The sequence below is a fragment of the Cyanistes caeruleus genome, chromosome 5, assembly GCF_971803275.1.
Source record: "Cyanistes caeruleus chromosome 5, bCyaCae1.hap1.1, whole genome shotgun sequence".
NCBI classification, from domain to species: Eukaryota; Metazoa; Chordata; class Aves; order Passeriformes; family Paridae; genus Cyanistes; species Cyanistes caeruleus.
In genome coordinates this window covers 80180081-80202066 of record NC_141705.1, presented here as the reverse complement: position 1 = coordinate 80202066, position 21986 = coordinate 80180081, and the positions used below count along the sequence as shown (strand labels likewise).

General features: G+C 42.5%; 1 protein-coding gene and 1 long non-coding RNA gene across 8 annotated transcripts in view; one reads left to right on the top strand and one right to left on the bottom strand.

The window, feature by feature from the left end:
• LOC111929000 (N-heparan sulfate sulfotransferase 4) overlaps positions 1-20285 on the bottom strand; it is a 99414-nt gene extending 79129 nt beyond the window's left edge. For 5 of the 7 annotated variants that reach the window (XM_086888083.1, XM_086888080.1, XM_086888085.1 and 2 more), the window contains exons 1-2: positions 19576-20066; positions 11546-11629 (exon numbers count right to left, since the gene is read on the bottom strand). The gene's annotated coding sequence lies outside the window, so the exon portion shown is untranslated. Of the gene's footprint in view, positions 1-11545; positions 11630-17349; positions 17539-19575 lie in introns of all 7 variants that reach the window. The other 2 variants (XM_086888082.1, XM_086888081.1) reach the window with 2 other exon arrangements.
• The window catches only part of LOC111929001 (uncharacterized), a 58676-nt gene continuing 56750 nt past the window's right edge, over positions 20061-21986 (top strand). The window contains exon 1 of the long non-coding RNA XR_015286607.1: positions 20061-20210. This is a non-coding gene — a long non-coding RNA (uncharacterized LOC111929001). The remainder of the gene's footprint in view (positions 20211-21986) is intronic.

The window sequence follows — 21986 nt, the reverse complement described above, 5'->3', positions numbered from 1 at the left end:
AATGCAATGTGAGACCATCCTGTAAAGTTTTTATAGTGGATAAAGCTTTATATTTAGCAATATTTAAATTGGTTACTCTGAGGATTCAGCTAGCCTTTTCTTCTGGACCTACTGGACTTTTTTTCTTTTTCCAACACTTTTTACTAAGTTTATCTTTTACTAAGCTTATTCTACCGGCATTAACACTGATTGTTTCAGGATATATGCGAGCTGCAGCTACCAATAGCAGCAACAGCTGTTATTCTCTTTAATATACATGGAAATGGATCAAACTCTCAATAAAAAAAAAGATTGCATAATGGGAAAAACTAGCCTGCATTCACATGATCCATCACAAGAGTGTTAGATGAGTACTCTGGTTTTCAGGAGGCAGAAAGGTAATACCAAGTAAGTGGTCTAAAGTTATTCAAAAGCTGTGATATTGGTGGGAGAAGAAATATGGCCAAGAGAGAGCACCCTTGGGAAAAGCAGAAAGTGTAGTCAGCTGTGAGCTTCAAATTGTTGTGATGGATTTCTTTCAAAGATCACATCTGCAACAGCCCTTTTAGGGGGAAAAACAGGTACCATTAAACCAGAAGGAAGGAAGGTCATGTGTGGATAATGAATTCCACCTCAGGGAAATGGTGGTAGATAACTTGGGTGCTGCAGCTGGAGAAGACCTAGAAGGCAAGGGGATGAAGTTCCTACTGATCAGTCGCAGGTCCTGGGTGAGCCAGGTAAAGAAGCATGGCTAAACCTCAGGTCCTAGTGCAGGCAAGCAGGTCATTGTTTAAGGCTTGGGCAGCTAAATGCAGAACCCATGAGGCATTATTCTGCAGTGCCTAATAGCAAAGAGGTGGATGGGATCACCTCAGATGACTTATTTCACCTCCAGAGTGATTGTTTCTATCAAGTGGAAATATATAAAACTGCATACTGAGAGATCCATCTCACTGCTCTGAAGGCACCTTAGAAGAATCATTCCTGGAGGAGGAATATTAGTCATGCAGCAAATCCCTGCTCTCTTTGCCTCTGCCTTTGCACACCTGTGTGTGTACACACATGCTTGCACTTGGGATTGATAATTCCTCTTTATGGCTCTGAAAGGCTCCCGTGTGGTTCCACAGTTTGGCTGTTTATCATATGGCTGTCACTTCTGTGCCTCCATACTGAAGCAGAAAGGGAGGGATGTGCTTGTCTATAAATATCTTAACTGTAGTGACTATAAAGATGCTTAGGAATTACTGAGTATTTAAAAGATGTAATGGATGGAAACCAGAACAAAGGAAGTTCTTTTCATGTTTTAGCAGGAAAAGTCCCTCTTGAGGGAAGATTAGCCTTGCAGTGACGCAGGTAGAGAAAGTTCCCTGGGACTGTAGAGGTGGTGATGTGAGTAGTTAAGGTACATGAAAAAAATAGAGAAGTATAGAAAAACAAATAGTGAATAGGAAACAGTTGTAAATAGTCTGTGGGACATGTTAATGCACTAATGAGCAGCTGGAGGGGAGAGCCTGGCATTCCTTCCCCATCCTTGTGCTGTTTGGGATTCTGCTCCAGTGACAGCAGCAGCTGTTAATCGCCAGGGGAAAGGAGGCACAACAAGATGATCTAGGAGGCCCCTCTCAGCTTTAACATCCACAGGATTCATTTGGCTCCCTGTTGGCACAGGAGTGAACTCACCCTACTCTGATTTATATATACAAAGTTTTTATTTTAATACCCTTGCGTGGAGGGGAGAAATATTACAGCCTGACAGGAACTTAACAAAGTTACTTGCCATGGGAAGACAGTGCATTCTTGCTGTTGTCACCAGGGATTGCTCATTTTCTGCCCACTGGCCACAAGTGCATTAAAGGCTCAGTAATGGTAACACCAGTAATAAATAATTATCGTAAGCTGCAATATGTGCTGTGCAAAGACTTTTAGCCATCATAAAGATTACTTTCTGTACTGTCAGATTTCTGTTCTGTGGAATTACAAGGATTTATTCTACTGAAAAGAAAAAGCTGTCTGCCGATAAGATCACATATCAAAAATATGCAAAAATGTTCCCTTTACATTTGGCTAAGGCAGAGACTGCATTCTTCTTTTGCATCCTAATTTGGAGACCCCAAAACTGTAGTGCTAATATCGAGTGTCTCAGCAGCCTGTTGTTCCCTCAGTTCAACCACAAAGTGCCATCATCTAATTCTTCCATTCATAAAGTAAAGGGAGAAAGGGAGTAGTTTTCCTATGGGACCAGTGCAATCTCTGGAAGGCTTGTCTGTGTGGGCTTGGCTGCTTGCTCCTCTCTGGAACATTAGGAAGGAGGAGAACTCAGCCTCTTTTCCTACTAATACGCCCAGTGAGCCCAATGCAGCAGAGAGGGAGGTGGAAAACACGCAGTGCATCCCTCTGCCTTCTCTTGAACAGCTTGAAGTACCTGTTCTAACTCACATTTCAGCAATATAAATGGAGTGGACAATTTCCTTGCTCTTCTCTTTTTAAAGATTGCCATATCTGGGGAAAGCTGAGCTTTGGTCACCAGGGGAGGCATCTTATCAGGTGTTCTAAGTGATCACAGCTTTGTTGAGCACACTTGATGAAAAGGAGGGGTATGCTCTGAGGATTATGATCTCCCCAGGCTTTTCTGTCTTTCCCCTAGGATGGTAAACAGCAATTATTTGTCCAGTGCAGACAGATGCATCCAAGATGTTCAATTTCCACCAACTGCAAGGCAGCAGGTGGGGATAAATGTTTGGCTTTTTTCTGTTCATTTCTTGATTTCAGTCTTTATTTTTCCCAGAAGAACTTTGTTTTGTGCTTTGATTTCCTCAGTGATACACAACATTTTTGGAGCTTTATCTGTACAAAACAGACAGGAGTTTATCCCACTTGGCAACTTCAGTTCAGTGCTTCTCTTCCCTTTTAGAACTCAGATAGTCAAGAAAGCACACAATAGAGAGTTTGCAAGGTCCTTGCACAGCGACCTTTATATCTTATCTCTTCATCCACCCCTCTCTAGTTTTTAAACTCTCTACTGTTAAGTTGCTTTAGTGTGTGTTCCTTTCAAGTTTATGCAGGTTGCTAAAACATCCTCCCAAGCTTTCTATAGTAAAAGCACAGGCCAACACACCTCAGTCTTAACTTCTTGCATCACTGACTAAACATTGATACTTCAGACTCTTGTTTGATTTTTGGCTTTCACCTGTTTTTGACCCCAGGTTTTAGGGCTGCTGTATTTCAGGTGACCCGACTGAACTTTCTGAACTCCCAGTCCCTGCCTCTCAACCTCTTCCTCCTGTTCCAAAGCCCTTAATATTGATGAATTCAAGCAGGCGATCTCATGCCACCTGTACATAATTTACCCTGAGGTTTCTCTGGAAACAGGACTCCTATTTGTTTGGTGCTCTTGATGACAGCACCTTCCTGTCTAGAGCCATGTACAGGTAATTAATTAGCAGCAGTCTGCTGCCACAGGCAGGGATGCTGCTGTGCTGTGCTGAGGAGGCTGCACACAAACCAAGCTCCTTCTCTGTCAGTCCTGCTCCTCTCACTTGGTGTTTGAGATGGGAGAAATTGAAGAGCTGGTCAGGAGAAATTGTGAAACAATTGAACACAAATGAGGGATGAAAAACGCAGAGGCCAGGTCTGCATTGCAAGAGGAAAAGTAGAGACACTGTCAGCCTTTTCAGTGAGATACACATTCGGAGGCATGGCAGGTTCAGTGAATTGAACTTCTGCTTTTGTAATCTGTTAATTTTACAAGGTTTTAGAGGTCTCGTTTTCTGAACTAATTAAGTTTCGAATGGGGTTTCAACACTCCCATTTCACTGTTTTTTATATGATTTTGGTTTTGAGACCATCAGCTTTTCTGTCCCAATTAACTGTTGTTAGGTACTTCAGCAGAGCTGTGAACACAAAATCTCTGACAAAGCAGCCATGCCACAGGCAAAAACATGAGTAGAGTCAGCTGCATTTTACATGATGCTACCACACTCCATTAAGTGGCAGCTGCCACTTGCAGGCCCTTGGGAGAGCAGAGCTAAGGACTGCCACGCTCCCTCTGCGGAGGCAAATGTGGCAGCACGGGCAGCAAATTTCCCTCCTGGAGATGCCATCATGCTCAAGAGCCCCCTGAGCCTTCGGTGGCTGTGTCAGAGACAGGGCTGAGCTTAGACACGGAGTGCATCCAAGTTTTGCAGCTACTTCCTCATTTTATTCTGAGACTGACATTCAAAAACCAAAGGGAGATGGGACCACAAAGGTAGGGCGGGAATAGCCAGCATCGTAGTTTTTCCAGAAATGAGGAGCAGCCTGGGAACACCCCGTTGCTCTCTTCTTTGCAGAGGGACCGAGTGCTGCTGAACCCCTGCTGCCAGGGCTGGCAGAGCTGGCTCAGATGCCAGCACACACGACAGCTGAAGGCAGCCCACTCCCTCAGACTGTGTGCAGGTCAGGAATCTTGCCAAAAAGTCCACAGCAACATGACGAGGGAGTTGAAGGGAGCAGATATGACAGCTTATACGTATGTGTTCCTTAACTATAGTCACTCCAAGTAGGTGTAAATTGCCTACATTTTAAGAACAACTTTCTTGTTTTCACGGACATGCCAGTAAAGTTCTGGCAGTTTTTTTGAACATGATAATTTTGCATAAAAGGCAAAAAGGGCCTTCAAGGGAATGTGTAAATCAAATGCAACCTGCTTTAAAAATCCAGCTGGCCTTTATCACTCTTCTTCTGTGACACCGTGTGTGTCCTGAGAGCAATGGCCAAATTTATTGAGCTGCACCCTAGTAAAGATGACCAGTGCCTGATTTAATCCATGCTAGACATTGTCAAGAGCCTTAATTTTATACCAAGTTCCTCTAGCCCAGCATCTTGTTTGCAAGTTTGAATTCAGACCTGGAATGAGTTGATACTTCTTTTAAGATTTTTCTGGTGATCACTCCTTAAAGCCCTTTTTTGTCAGCCTGCCTTCAGCAGTAACACATAGGACAAGGTTTTGGTTTTTAATTCTTTGGCCCTACTTTACTCATTCCACATTGCTTGGAAGAATCCCGGGCCAGGCCCATGGAGTCAGCAAAATCCTTCTGAATCTCTGGGTTTTGTTCCCATTTTTCTTTGTAATGTCTTTCAGTCGATTAGACCAAAATTGTCGAATGAAGTAAAAATCTTGTCTTCATTATAATGATCTCAGCAAGGAACAGCAAACAAAGAATGAAAAATCTCCAGCACTGTGGGAGCATCCTGCACAACCTGCAGTCTGCCCTTTCATAAATACAGAGAGAATGTGAAGTGCTAATGATACATTGGACACAGAAAACAGATGCCAGCAGGGGAATTTTTTACCTGCGTTATTCCAACGGAGCTTTTGAAAATAATTATGCCTTTTTTACACTATTTCAATAGGTCCTCACGCCTACTGTATTGCCATTGCACAATTCCAAGTATGAAATCACTAATTAAAATGTATTCACAGCAAGGTTATTTATTGAAATGAAATAGTCGGGGTGGACACAGGACACTCTTGGGACTGAATTAGCCTTTCACCTATCAATAAAGTACAATGAAGAGAGAGGGAGGGAGGGAAAAAGAAAATAAAAATAAAGGATCTCTGTTCCAAATTACTTTACTTGCGTGTTTGAAGAGTGACAGGTGAGAGAGGTGTGGTTGATTACCATCCAGCAAAATTATTTAACAGTATTTCGCCTTTCCAGTAGCTAACAGGAGTCCTGTTTGTACTGCAAATCTCAAAATGGAGAAAAGGTAGATGGAAAAAATGGAGAAAACCGTGTTGAAAAACTGTTCAGCAGAGAAGCTGCTGCTGTCCTAGGTATGAGACAGAGCAGCTCCCAGTGAAAAAGGACTTTTCAGTCCTTTCAGTCTTAAGATCAGTCAGGTGCCTTCCCTGTATGAGCAAAAGGTGCTCACAAGTGGGAAACAGTAACGGGGAAGGTGCAGGGAGTACGATGCAGGTGAGATGAGTCTGTCCTTGGAGCTGTGGGTTGTGATTTCCTGTGCCAGCCCTGGTGCATATACCCTTGGACTTTTCTTGTAGAAACCTGTCATGAAAATTGATGGAGAGAGCTTTTTGTTCCTCATCTTCCATCACCAGTTCTTTTGTATTTGAGTTATTCTTTTGTATTTGTGTTAGGTCATCTTGTGGGATTATGAGCATTAGTCCAACTAGAGCCTTTAAAGCAACAATTGCAGAACAGTTACAGCAATTAAATTTGGAATTGTGAATGCAAGCATCATGGCTCTGATTTTCTAAGGACTTGCATACAATCAAGAAGCAACCTATATTGAGAGCACCAAATGTTCCATCAAAATGTTCTTCGTATCGAATGTTGGGTGCTCATAAATAATCTGAAGCCAAGAAATTAAATATTTTATCCAAAAAATAAGACAGAATATTAAATATATAACTTTAAACTGAACTGCTTGGTATCTCCTGCAAAGAGCCTGGAAATACTAGAGATTTTGTTTTCTCAGTCTAACTTAGCACAGCTCACACAAGGAGTAAATCAGGGCTTGGTTTTTTAGCTAGTTTGTATGTACCACAGGCTTTCCAAAGCCAGGCTTGGCATACATTATAACAGGGGGGAAAAAAATCTTTCTAAAGATTGGGAAAACTTTGTGTTTGGCATTCACCATCACCAACCTGAAGTTTTAAGACAGTTGTGGTTTTTGCTCCTCAACTTGGAGCGTTTCCAAAATAGCTGGTTTTCAAGAAATGAACGCTCAGCACTTTGGAAAGGCTTCCACAACATCAGTATTTGTGGAACTCAGAGCCATCTAGCTCATCACCAGTGAGCTAGAACGTATGGCACTTGGGAAAATGCTGAGTGTCAGTAAGGAGGACTGTACTTGGATTGTCAGGGTCCCTTTCATTTGGCTTGGCACCCCTTAGGAAGCTCACTCCTGGATCACTTAGCTGCAATAGGATGCAGTAAGGCCTGTTTTTCTGCTCAGGTGTCCTTACCTTTCCCAGAGAACTTGGGACTAAAGCAAAACTCTTTTGGTGTAGGAGGACCTCCAGCTTTAATTCCAGCTGAGGACACAGCTTCAACTCAGTCAATGCTGTTCATTTGGCTGGACTACTCTTTTAAATCAACTTTAGGCACAAGAGAGCTAGGTGGAAGGGGTTCCTGACAGCTCACAGCTCGAGCAATTATGCAAATGCTAATCCAAACCTTTAGTGTTTTTGTGGACACATTTTAAAACCTTTTATAGCATGCTGTTTCTTTTGCTTGTGTGCTTTCTGGTGGCAGTGCCTCTCATAATTAGTCTCTCCTGAATAAGTCCCTAAAAGTGCATAAATACCATCTTGGTCATACTCATAATCTATTATAGGCATTCCACTAATTTTTGACCTTCCATTTCATCTTGTTATAGCTAATACATTTTTGATGGCCACCATGAAATTGTTTCAGAGACTACAAAAGCATTTCAAGTAACAATAATCCTTTTCAAGCGCCCGTTACTGACTTTGGTGAGGGTGAACAAGGAGTCACTCTCTACATTATATATATTATTCTTTGCTTGTTTGCCAGGCACTCGAGACAAAATGCCTCTTTCCAGCTCCAAATCTCACGTGAAACAAAGACTGAGATGAAATCTTTTGGGTTACATGGGTGGCTAGGATACAGCATGTCATGCTTTTGGACAGGCTTGTTCAAAAAAGAGATTTGAAACCAAACGGGATCAAATGGGGTTGTGCTTTGTTCCCATCACATTTTTATATTTCCATTAACCAAATGCTGATAACCACATGGTCCAGCAGTCTTATCCTATGGTAGCAAATCAACATACCTGCATACATGAACCTGTGTACACGAACAAAACTTCAGAGCAAGTGTTCAAACATCATTGAAAGACTACTGTTCTCATGAGAATTTCTGAGCAGGAGCTGTGCAGTTTACAATGATTAAGGTGTTTTGGTTACCTGCAGTCATTTTTTTATACACTAGAAATTTTGGTCCTCGACCTTAACAAAAGGAAAATTGTAGTCAGTGTCCCACATCTGTTCAGCCTTCTCGAGGCAATTGTGCTTCTGCCCAGCCACACTGTGCTGTTATCAAACATCACCTGAAATGACAGCTGGAAAGCTGCTCCTGGAGAATTTGTATCCACACTTAGGGCTGCACACATCCATTCAGCAGGTAAATAGGCATTTCCATGGATGCTTTAATACCCTATTATTCTGCAAAACCAGATACCACAGCACTTTTATGGGTGAAGCTCGGAGCCGCTCCTTAATTATTTTGCTAGATGCTTACATAAAGTCCTGTAAACTTCAAGAAATATATATAATGTTCAATCATGTGGCAGTAATACTGGTGTAGTGCTGACAGAAAAGGCTATTGGTATCCATCTGGGAATGTAATTTTCAGCTTATTTACTGGCACAGAGCAAACTATCTTCTTTTCTCTCCTTCTCATTTTCTCTCACGTGTTTTTGTTTCTTTTTTATGGGTATTAATTTGCTCTTTGGCACTCGAACCCTTTTTCTGTGCCCACCCTTCTAGTGTTCTTGCTTTGAATATGTTCTTAATTAGCATTCTGAAATGTCCATTTATAGGTGTGCCATAGTAGGTGGGGAGGACTGAGGGAAAAACAGCACTAAAAGGGCATAGCTGTATTCAAAGGAAAGAAAAAGTGCAACTTCAAATCTTCTCACTTTCCATTAGGTTTTGCCATTGATTTCTGCATTAGCTCATTCACAGGGATCCTGAGTTTAAAGTTAAATTATGTTGTCTGTTATAAGTAGAGAGCTTTAGACCTCAGTTCAGCAAAACAAGTCTACTTAAATATTTAAAGCTAAGCATGTGCTAAATTTTGCATTCAGCTAGGATTTTAATAAGCTTATAGAATTTACACCTTCGTTTTAATCCTGTCATGGCTTTCCCTGGCTTGAATCCAGGAGTGTCTTGTCTTAGAAAAAGCTGGAAGGAATCAGCAAACAAAACTATATGCAGCAGTATCTTCCTTTTGGAATATGTATATAATGGTGGTTAACAATTGTGGCTATAGCAGATGAATGAGCTAACTTGGTTCAAGTTGAAGAATAAATGGCACCTGCAATGAAATGGAACAGAAGTGGTAACAGCTTATTGTGAAATGCAAAGAACAGAGCCCAGATGGCTGTAGGGGGGTGTATGGTACATATTTGCTCCCTAAAGTCCAAAGAGCAGGGTCTGATCCTAACTGGGTACCTGTAGAAAGAGAAGAAATCCGATCCCACAGTGTTCTTTAAGAAAGGCCAAAAAGCCAAAGAGCTGTGGCAGCTCAAGAAACTCAAATGCAGATACACTTCTAAGACTCCAAGTTGTATGGTTATTTTTTCTCACTTGGAGGTTGATAAAGTAACTCCCTCCTTCATTCATGTCTCTGGTTATTCTTGCCAAGGGGCACTTGACTGAAGCTATTGATCTCAGTGCCGAATTAACAGGTTATGCAGGGGTTAATGCAGTTTTGTTATGATGGTTCCTGTTGCTTGTAGATCCATAAACATGCCTGTACTCTAAAGGAAGGCACAGAGCATTTTTCAGTCATGAGATGAGGTGGTTTCAGTAGAAACTGTGACTATTTGCCAGAAGAAAGTGCCCTGCCCATATGAAAATGCCCCTTGAAATAAATGTGATGTTTGTGTTCAAGTTGTAATAATGGAAGATGAGAAAAATGCAACCTGTGAGACCTTCTGAGTTAAATTAGAAACAAGAATTGCTCTGAAGCGTGTGAATAATTTGGAGAGAAAAAAACCCCTGCTTTTCTGGAAATTTGGGTATTGAGTTCAGTATTACCTAGAAGCTCCTAAAACCAGTGTATTTTTCCTTACAATAAGGCTGTGAGGCAGACCAGAGATTGCATGGACATGAGGGAATTTCGCCCTCAGCTGAAACAGTTGTCCTAAGCTCTCCAGTCAATACAACAAAAAAAGCCCAGAAAACCCTGCTGAAATTCACATATCCATTTCTAAATTTCACAGAAAAGCATGCCAAGGGCTGCAGTGCCACTAAGGCATTCTAAACTTGTAAAATAAGGGAAAATAAATGCAGCTTAAAGGAGTACCAAAAAGCACAGCATGTACCAAGTTCTGATTTGGATTAAGAGAATTTGCTCTGACACCACAAAAAAGTAGAATGATAGAGGCGAAAGAGAAAGTGTCTGTGGTTTACTGGCTGTCCTGCCTAAATATAAACTTCCAGTTAATTTTTAATTTGATATTTGGAACAGAAACATTCTGAACATTTCACTAAGTAACCCCTACAGGAATCCAGGTGGTAGCTGGATTTCAATATGGATGTGATGAAAGATATAAATTTAGATGTCCAGAGTAGGCTGGAATGTGATGTCTCTCATAAAGAAACATATTTAATGTGGGTGTTGACAGAAGCACTAATACAATTGATGCTGCTAACTTACCTTCCAACAAAAGCAGAAAAATCACAAGAAACAAGCCTGCTGCTTTGTCTCAGTTGAAAGAACAAATCTTATTATTACCCAGATACTAAGGCTAAGAGGAAAAAATAACAGATGTGTCTTATTTTGTCTGTCTGGGTCTAAAGCTGTTATTTAAACAATATAACCTTCCACACGGAATGTTTGAGAGAGAAATCCCTGGTTATTCAGTCTCTTGGCATAGAAACAAGGCACAGTGTAGAAAGTCTCCCCTCTTGTCTGGTTTAAAATGTTGAGTTTCATTCACTTTAGAATCCCAGATGAGCTGTGGCTTAAAGATCATAAGCAAGGCATAATACCAGGGTTATGCTGAGATGAAAAGTATTACAGTCCTGTACTTCTCATAACAATTAGCATATAGTAAGTTCTCATCTAACAGGTTCCATAATTTAGAGATCTGCAGCGTTCAGGGTTATTGGCACGGCCAGAAAGAAGTCTTAGACTGGCCAGTATGGACTATTTGAACTCAAAACCTGGGTCCTTTGAAATCTGGGACTTTTTTAGAGCAGCACTATCTTTGTTCATTAGGAGATAGGGCAATATGATAAAACTCTCCGGCGATTTTCTTTTCAGTCAAAGAAACGATTCACAACCACTAAAATTAGATCAGGACCTCAACTTTAAAAGCTGAATGCAGCCAGAAGTGAGAAATAATATATCAAATTCTATAGTTCATGGATTCTTTATGAGAGCAAATTTAAAGACAAAAGAGCACAAAGGAAGATCTATTGCAAACCTGCAGACTTTAACTTCTCAGAAGGATTTAGCACTCATCTTTCTAGTCATGTACATGCTGACACTGCTGTGTGGATGTAATGGAAGGCAGATCTGATTTCAGGTGACAAAAATTGCAGTATTTAGAGAAGGTCAGATACTTTTTCTTCTCCCTCATAATTTTATTTTTCAGTTCTTGACCAGAAAAACGAAGCACATCTTGTTGTAAACACCCAAATGCTTATAAGTCCTGAAGAGTACTAAAACAACACCACCTCCCCTGAAATCTTTAACTCATTATGAATAGCATGCATCAAATTTTAAACAAGTCTGATCTTTCCTAACATTTTAAGGGCACATTTAAGGCTTAATTGCAGGAATACAGAGAAATTAGAGCGTGGGCTTACCTTGCATTAGATACTGCTTGTGTGAGAGTTCTTGCTCAGGGGTAAATATGAGGTTGTATACATCACTTTGGAGAACCTTATTGCCTGTGAGATAAAAATTCTTATATGAAAGAAAAATCGTAACATATTTATAAAACTTCTGTTAAAAGCACAACTGAAACCAACATATTTCCAAAAGCTGTAATTACTTAATAACAAGAATGCATGAGAAAAAGCTCAGTAGTAGTTTCTCTTTATCCATCAAAGTCCCTTGGGAAGGTCACAGAATCACAGAAGGGTTTGGGTTGGAAGGGACCATTAAAGACCACCTAGTACAGCTCCCCTGCACTGAACAGGGACATCCTCTGTGAGATCAGGGTGCTCAGAACTCTGCCTGGCCTGGAATGTTTCCAGAGTTGGGAGATCTGCCACCTGCTAGGCAGCCTCTCAGGCAGGCAGGACAAGAGGAGAACACATCTCTTAAACAGTCAGTAGATCCCAAAGGGACCTAAATGCAACTTGTAGCTCTTTTATTGGGAACTTGTGTCTGAGCTTTGGCTCGTTTACACACTCCTGTGGGGAAAAAACATTGGACTTGTTGATTTTCTGCAGACATTTCTTTTCAGGAACCCCCCTCACGTGTACTTGATGTCCCTAAATGATTATCTGTGAGAAGTATATGGATGTAGGACAAGTTTGAACCAAGCACAGTATTTGTTGTCTTTGCAAAGCAAGGGGGGTTTATTTGCCAGATAAATCTGTGAGGTCACGCAATGCTCAAAATAAACTCTCCCTACAGCATTGAATATAATTGTTATGTGGCTGATATAATATCCTAATCAACATCTTATCTGAGGTTTATACAAGTGTTGTTATAAACAGGCAGCTTTAACCTTCATTGATTTCAAGGACTCCGTCATTATCCATTTTCCAGGGTGAGGTCTCTAATTACTGAGCATTCTGGTGCCTAATTTCATGTGATAGGCCTGAAACTCATGGATAAATGGTTTCACATCATTCTGAGGACAAAATCTTTTCTAGAGAAAACACATTTGGAAGAAATATCTACAGGTAATACCTAAAGCCATACACTTCACATAGGAAAATATCATGTAAATGAGGCTTGCCTGCTATTAAGCCACCAAGAAGTTTCTTCTGTCTGACTTTTTTGGCACTGTGCTAAGAAAGCTCCACCACAAGAGGTGATTTTTTTCACCATTTTGGCCAAACATCTAAACATAAGGCACACTGTATTAACAGGGAGGTCCATTATTCATTGAGGTGATTTCCTTGTGCCCTTGGCTATTTGCTTTGAAGAAAACATGTGGGTTGCAATTTCAAAATACCATTTTTCTCTGTAAGAGCACTGTACCTGCTAACATAAGCTTCTCACCTAGTGGCAGAATGAATACTTTGGCGTCTTGCAACTGACATCAAACTTATTTCATACCTCTTTTTTTTTTTTTCTTCCTTGGCAATATTTTGCTATGATGTTCTGAGTATACAAGCTGAGTGGCTTTCCCGGTCTGGAAAAATCAGGCCGGGGCAGACATCCCTACAAATGGGCTCTCACTAGGGAGATGGGCAAGAAATAAGCCTTCATCTTATTGAAAACACATGCAAACTCTTATTTTTTTCATAACCAAGAAGATCTTCACATACCTATTTATTCCAGGTTCCATTTTGGAGCACATGCACAGCCAGGAAAGCTCTCTGTCCGAACAGGGGTTTATTAACCCCAGCCTGGGTAATTCCCCTCCATCAGTGCCATTAGGAAGGCACCCAGGTGTCAGGTTCCTAGCTCAGGCACTACTTGTTCCTCCCAAGCACACATTTCCACCGGTGAAAAGTCAAACCATCAAGGCTTTTTTGTGGCAGTTATAAAACTCTCCTTTTCCTCATTACCCTCTGCCCGCGAGCAGCTACGCCTGAAACAACCGGTCAGGCTCAGCTTCAAGAGCCTTGGGGGCTGTTGAAGTCATGGCTTTTCATTCTTGCCATTCAGCAAGAGGACTCAATTGCGAAACTGGGGGTGCCAAATTAGAAGTAAATTTCTGTTTTGACCTTTTTCCAAATGTCAGCCCTTAAAAAGCTGCGCTTGTACCCGGCCCACTCCTCAGGTACCCTGTAATCAAGAGTGTGTCACTGGTCTGTGTCCCACCCCAGCGCCCAGCATGTGACAGGATCTGCACTGCCACGGTCTAACAGGGGGCAAGAGGAAAAAGGAAGCACGTAAGAAAACACCAAGCAAATAGTTTTGACCTATGAATTATCCGCTCAGTTGTACGTGAAGTTAACGTAAAAGTAATGCAGCCTTACAGGAAAATGCTCTAACAGTGCATTGGGCTGGGAAATATCCTTGCCTAGGAGAAATGTCTTCTTAAGTGGACTTTGGTTTTGGACGTCAGGCTTTGTCTATGTATTCATCTCATGTCTTTCTTAATTCCGTCTTTATGAAGATGGATTCCTAGTATGTCGCAGTGTAATTGTGCAGGTTTCTTAGAACTAGTGGAAACCCAACCTCTTGTATCACATAGAAAAGAATCTCTGATGCCAGAAACAGCAGTTTGGTGTCTAGGAACTCCTGGAAAACATACCAACGTTTTCCTGCTGATAAAAAATGTATTAGCTGGAAAAAGTCCATAGATATGACAGGTATAGATACCATTGAAGTGTCTAGATGGATCAAACCCACTTTGAATTCCTTTAGTAAGGACAATAATGCACCCTTTGTGACAAGAAAGATCCTTTGATTCCAGTGCTTTTTATCCTTTCCCTCTTGTTCTTGCATCATAGAGAGAACAGAAACTATTCTTAGGTGCCACAAAGAGTTGTGGTTCTGCTCCTTCCCAGCTATCAAGTTTCCTGGATTTTCTATTTTCTTCCTATTAATGGTGTAGGGCGCAGACTTTATGACCAAGATCAGATGTTTTGCCTGAGAGAGAGAGGGGGCTGTTATTTCCCAACAGCTATCAGAGTTACTGCTCTAGCTTGAGGGGCTCAGTGAGAGACAGATTCATTCCTCTGTGTGTGTCCCGTGACATTCCAGGCATCTATACAGGGTCCTGCCATTCCTTAGAGAAAAAAGCCTACTGTGAAACTTGGAAGAGTTAGGTCCTAAAATCTCAAAAAATAACTTGTCTAGCAAATGTCATGATGCTAAGTATGTTGATAATGGTCCCCTGCTGATGTCTAACCTGTGCCCACAAAGAACAGGAATGCTAGCAATGGTTCAGTGCACGTGTTGTTCCTCGAGTCCAGATATGGGGGGGTCTGAATGGTTTTTTGTAGCTGAAAGTCACCCAGGTGATTCGTGCTGAGCCTGGAGCAGGTGTGTGTGCAGGCAGCAGCTGCTCACTCTCCCGGATTCACACACATTTCCACAAGCAATTGAAATGTTTCTTTGCAGAGGGTGAGGCTGATGTTACAGAAATGCAGAGCCCTCGCAGCAGCAGCAGCAGCAGCAGCCACGGGCAGGGCCCTTTCCTCCATCAGTACGGGAGAGTGGGAGGGCTGTGCATCAGCAGAACCTCGAGCATGACTTGGATTTGCCATTAATCATTCATCTTTGCATAGAATCTTAAAAAGGGCTCAGGCTCTGGCGTGCCTCCTGTTTGGGTAGCGGGCCCTGGCATTAGCATTCAGAGCCCATGCAGGTTGTCTCGGGTTTCTAGACAGTGCAAGGTTACAGCAAAGCTGTGCCCCTGCTGTGTGTCACAGCGCTGTGAGCAGGAGCCGAGCGCTGCACCAGGCTGACTGCTGGAGGAATTCAGCACAGCCAACGCGTGAGAGGAGCCCCCTGAAATCAGGCTGGCCAGTGCACACTCACAGGAGCTATCAGAAATAGGGCAGAGGGTGAGCTTGGTGGTGTTGAAGCTACTCCTTAAGAAAGTGCCACCTTCCCTTGGTTGAGCCTGGAGGTCACCTCCGGAGGGCTGAGGTGGTTTCAGCCAATCCTTGGGGAAGCACATCTGCCAAAGGAAGAGGATGCATCGCAGAACTCTCCCTCTGCTCCTCATCTCTTCGCAGTATCTCAGTAACTAAACCTTGCTCACGCACAGAAAATGTTCAGTTATTTTCGTTTTCTGCTTTAGGTTTTTAAAACCTTCCTTGTCCCCCACACTCTGAACACAAGGGGCCAGGGTCAGTGTGGGGAAAAATGACCCAAGACCTTGCCCCAGCTAGTTTTACTTCAAAACTACGATGCAAATAACTGGGACACAAGGACTCTATGGGCAGTGTAGCGCTCAGTGGTTCTGGCAGAATTATCGATGGGCTGCAGAGCAGTTGGATGAGAGCTCTGTTTATTGACTCTGTGTTGTTATAAGGAGCCATAGATTCAGTAGTACATCCATCCTTTTAAATTAGAAGACACATTACTTCTGCAAATGTGTTATTCTGCATACATATGTGTAGGAAGCGAGCCCTGCATTTCAAGTCCCACCAAAGTGATTCCTGTGTATAATATTTTCGAGATACACGTATCAGCAGGCACAAGACAGCTATTAAAGTACTGGGGGATGTTTTGAGAGGAGAGGCACATAACTAATGTATTGCTGGTAAACACTTTGTCTCCTAATGTCATTTGTTCCATGCTGGTACTCAAGCCATGCCTTTCATTTCCCATTGTGATTAAAACCAGGAGGGTGTTTAGCTACACAAAGGCACAGTGCTAATGCTCAGCGCTGTTTATCAAAACATGCATATGCATTTCATCCCTGTAATGTTCCAGCCAGAGAGTGATCAGAGCTTAAATCCTCGACCGTGGGCTCTGATTTTGATTAGTGGCGCTTACACACTGAGGCAGAGACATTTCTTATTATATGATCTACATTTCAACTCCATTTGGCATAAAGGTAAAATCATTTTTCCGTGCACAAAAACTGTAAATCAGATAAGAATTGATTGTATTTGTTGGTTTAATGAAGTAAGATAGTGGATTTCTGACTAATGCATTGGAAAGTATTTATATAATAGAGAGTTCTGCCATCATAAATCACTTTGTGGCGAATGCAACCATTTTTTATTGGAGGTCACCAGAGTTAGCAGCAAAATCAATTCAAATCAAATCACAGAGCTGCTGTATACATCAGAGACTGCAAAGGAATTAATACACTTAGGTATTTGCTCACTGGGCATGCCTAAATTAAATATTAACAGTTTGCATGAGGATGAAGACGTCTTGCATTACAACCAGTTCATGTGCTCTCATGCCATGCCAGTCCTGCTCAACAGAGACTGGAGGAGCTTACATTTCCAAAATCAGACTGCATCCTTTTGGCTGAAGAACACGTGGATGGTGTTTTTTCCACTGTATGGACCAGGAGCCAGTTGTGAAAATGTGATGAACTGATCTCACCGTTAAATTACTTCTTTCGGCGAGAAAAGTTCAGCCCTGAACTTTTAAGCGTTTTTTTTTTTTCATGTTGTCTAATTAATACCCACAGAGCAAAATTGCTGCAGTGGGTGTTGTCAAAGCCATTTCTGCTTCCTCTACAGCTCAAGTTCAGAGTCTGCTATCTCATAATTCTGGTTAATGAGAGAATTGTGAAGCACAAGAATATTCTCCCTCTTTAGCGGAACCAGAACCTGGCACAAGGATAAGTTGCATGGAGGCGTGGAATGATTGCTCTTAAACTTGCTTTCCTCAGTAAAAACAGGATCAGTTCTCTGAAACTGAAAAGTCAAACCTAGTTGGGAGGCAAAACCTAAAAAAGCCCGTTTCTCCTGATATCCTTTTTTCCATTTGGGAAAAAATAAACAGCCATTTGTTACTCTGCCCATCCATGAAAAAGGATCACCATGTGTGTTTAACACAGACTTACAGCTTGGTGTACTTGTGCTGCTGAAGATGATCCCAGAATGGCTTCCAGTACACGTGTTATCACCTCTTAATTGCTAGTTCACATATCAGCAATACTGCAGACCTTCTAAACTTCTAAACTACAGCCCTGTCTAGCAGAAAGGTCTCTGAGCAGGCATTGTTCTGAAGTGCCCTGTTCCAGGGAGAGAAGCTGTAAACTCAACGACAGGAATAATTAGAATGTCAAACAGATGAACAGTAAGTCAGTTGCTGGCCATACAACTACAGGATGTATTTAACAAGTCAGTGATCTAAATTTAAAAGCACAAACTCCAGTCACATGGACTGCATTTAAGTCTTTTCCTGGGTTCTGCAATTGCATAAATGTAATTAAGGAACGGAGTAGTTATTAGGGGAATTAAATAAGGCAGGAACTCAGTCCACTTTTTCCTTTCTCTTATGAGTTAGGCTTCAAGTCATGCACAAGGGACGTTGGGAACCTAATCTGCTCTTTATTTACACCTGTGTAGCTCCAGTTGGCCTTAAGCCTGAAATGCCATGAACAGAACAGAACCGCTTCTCCCTGAGCTGCGGCCCCTTGAGCACAGTAACACAATAAAGGGGGAAGAAGCTACATAAAATTAGATGAAGAAAGCCTTAAACCAATTCCTGAGACCCATGGACTTGCATGAATTAAACAAAATCACTTTGAGGTGTGCTAGATCCTTCCTTGCGCTTCACATCACAGGGGATACACGCTGCCATCTACTCATTCCATAAATAAGCTGAGTCAAAGGGAATCAGGCTAATCTAAAGCATTCCCAAATTTCTGATAGGTACCTGGTAAAAATGTAAATGAACTGTTCATTCCAGAAGCTAAAACTTGATTATATCATTATATATTATGAATTATAAATGCATATACCTTATACACTTTTAAATACAGGCACTAAATATAGAGCTATATGTATTTTAAATTATAAAGAGGCACACACAATGTTTCAACACTAATGGGTGATTAAAGTGAAACAAATCCGTGTTTAACAACTACATTGGGTGAACTTTTTCCACCAGTTACTGTTAACTCCTAAACTCCTGCTTTGCTTGCAAATTTGGATTGCCCTGAAGGCTGGGAGAAAGCTGTGCTTAGAAATAGGCTGTTAAAAATTCTGGAACACGGGGATAAGGCAGGGCCCTACTGGGAGCTGACTAATGGAGTGTTTCCTTGCACGTCTCAACACCCGGGGCAGAGCGGGCTGAACTCTGACTGTGGTACATGGTACCAACAAAAAGCTGATTCTCTTAATGCTACAATGAACTTGACTTCTGTGAAACATTCATAACCTGCAGCCTCCTGCATGGTGCTTTGCTGGAAAAGCCATGCCTGATGTCTTCTGCTGTAACACATTAAGCTTAATGCGGCTGAACTGGATTCTGCAAAGTGGGTAGGCAGTGTTTCCTGCGCTAAATTTACCTCTGACAGAGAGGTTACTCAGACTCAACCAATATAACTCATCATATGATGCATTATTCACAGTAATGGATTTATTCTTAATCCCATCACTTTTATCGCCAAAGAAATGGGGTGGGCCTTTTGAGGGAAGCTAATCTTCAAGATGTTCAGAAAAACTTTGCTGGTAATTGCCAGGAAAAGCATCGATTGAAGGTTTGGTAAAGCTTCCCTTCAAAACTGGGCCTAATTTTTCTAATCTTTGCATAACACGTTTCCCTCAGGTTTATTTTGGCCTATGTAATCCTGTTCAGCTCCTCCATTACTACTTTCCAAGATGGGGCTTTTGGAAATCGGTAATAATTTTGTTCTTCTTCAATGCGTAAAGTGCTGCAAAATACAGAGTAGAAAATATACCAGGTTTAGTGCTGGTGCAAAACTCTTCTAAATTCCCCAAACTTTTTCTGCTGAAGCTATGAGCTGTTTTACTGCATGAAACAGTTTTGGATTTTTGAATGCATTATGAATTATTTTGTAATCAGCTGCCAATTACCAGACTTTAATTAGAGGTTGCTCATACCTCCAGGTTGTGTGGGTGAGGTTACAGGTAGTAAAAATGAGAATACTGTTATTACTAATGACCGCATGGTGTAACAGCCTAGGAAATACGATTTTAAATATCTAGCTGGGATTTAATAGAACAGCTTGGTGCTATTGCTTGTGATCTACAGTTAGGATCTCAACGATCTAGTGCCCACCAAACCAGATAAGTCACAGACAGCACTCTTGTAAAATAACCTGAACAAGCAGCCGGCCCGCGTCGCGCAGCTCCGCAGGTTTGGCTACCGCCGACAGCAAGGACACAGGGACGCAGCTGCCCCACCTCTGCCGTCACCACTGTTGCCTCTGGTCTTTAATCGTTCTCCTTTCCACAGCCCCCATCATTTCCACATTCCTTTCTCGCTGATCTTGGGCACTTGTGGGGAGGAGAGCCGGCACCGCGGGGCCGGGAGCGGCTGAGGGGGAGCCCCGGGCGCCTGAGGGCGGGAAATGGCGGCTCGCGGGCGGGCGGGCGGGAGCCTGAGGGCTGGGGCATGGGGCTGGCAGGATGAGCCGTGTAAATTCCTATTATTTACCTATAAGAACCACCGAGGTGGGAGAGGGACACAAGGCGGCTTGGGGCAGGCGAGTATTAAAATAATCCAATCAGCTTCGAGTGATCTTGGGGAGCTCCGGCCTTTCAGCCGGGCGGCGGGAGCGAGGCTGAGGGCCCGGCGAGGCGCGAAGGCGGCGGGGCCGAGCGCTGAGGCGGAGCCCTCAGTGCGGGCGCCGTCGAGGAAACGCGGTCTCCCTTACCGGGGAAGGGGAGCTGATTAGAGGAGAGGCAAAGGATGGACTGGATTTGTTTGCGGTGCTGAAAGTTGATTAGCCTGGTAGGTTAATCGAGTGTTGTCGGTGTTCAGGGAGGGAGGGAGGGGTGCCGCGGTGAGGCCGTGATGGGCCCGGTGGGCTCCAGTGGGTGCAGCCTTGTGGTGCCACGATGCAGGGGCTCTCAGGGCGGCCAGGGTGGTGGGGACAGGACCACAGGGGTCTCTTGGGGCTGTGTGGGCTGATGTGGTTTCTGTCTCCTTCCCTGGGGGCTACGGTGAGCTTTTTGGCTTCGTACTGAATTTTTACTTCCCTCTTTCCCCCCCTTAACACGCCTTAACGGCAGAATAGCTAGGTCAGAAATATATTTGCTATATACAATGCTAATGTATTGAGAGGATGCCATTAATTCACGTGTTTGAGCAGCTTGGTTAACTTCCCAGTTAACACAGGCACTGGTGTGTCTTCTAGCCATGGGGGGCAGCCTGATATCTCTCTTCCAAAATATCTCCCTGAGGTATATGTGTTACATGTGTCACTGTGTGTGTTAAGCGCATTTGAGAACAGTGACAGAAAGCGTTATTTATGTCTTGATTTATTTCAAGTCTGCCGTGCTATGTAAATTCTGGTATGTATGTCCAAGTTGGGCATTTTCAGCTTCAATACTGAAACGCTTGAGCTGCTGTGAAGGCAAGAGATGAAATGCCTTCGAGTGCCAACCAGGTGTTGCAGGTGAACCTAAGATAAAAGCAGGCCCATGTATTCACTCAGGCTGCTCTTTCCAGCTGTAAGGGCACAGGGCTAATTAAGAATTCCTTTATCCTGGCTTCTTTATGACCATTGTCTCGGTTTTCTTATCGGGTAAACTTGTGCAGTTGTATTGACGGCTTTTCTTAGCCTTTAGTTGCTGAAGTAAAAATTAAAATGTTCTTACTATATAAAATAAATGCGACATTTTAGTTATAATGCTCTTAAGCTCTTAAAAAGAAAAAAGAATTACCTTTCTTTTGGGTAATTCTGAAGCAGCGTTGGGCTGTTACTTTTTCAGCTGACTTCGAGGTTACTCTGTATAAAAATCCACGCCTGTTTTTTTCAGCACAAACCTACCAGATTACATGTATCTCAACTGAGTTACATTTTTGCCTAGCTCTTACTCTTAGGTACAGAACTATCTCTAATGGAAGCAAATCGTTTTAAGTTCTTTGGAAAGTTCTGTGCCTTCTGTAAACTGGCAAGCATCTGCTTAGAAATACCTTGATTTTAGTGTTGCCTCAGACAAAAGGGATAAGGATTAGGTCCTACGCTGTAACTACAAAAAATGAGGAGAAAAGGAAATGAAAGGTGTAAGCCTAGACAAAACTTGGCTGTTGGTAGCAGGAAGACGTAGTGTTTTGTGTGAGGGCTGTGAAACTTGACCTTTTTGGAACAAGTTGTTGATAAAGTAGTTAAAGTACAAGGTAACTGCAGAGGGCTGAGCCACTGGAGTGTGTAAGGAGGGGGAAATGAATGAATGCAAAAACTTACCGCAAGCCTTGAAAGCTTTTAAAGCTTTGTGTACAAGAAATTTTCTTTTATGCCAGCCGGCCTCTGTCCTGGGGCCTTGAAATGTTTGGGCCCTGGGTTTTGTGACACCATTTCACATCCCATTAGGGCTTATTATTGCTGGCTTTGTAAATGCACGTTGGGGACTTTTCAACAATGACTTTGCAAGTCAGACTTACAAATCAGTTCAGAAGATGTTGGGGAGGACCCTTAAAGATTTTGGCTGCTCGGGCTCACAGCCTCCCAAATCTGCGGGTCTCTCTGAAAGCAGCTTGGCTTCCCCGTGGTCAGATCGTGTT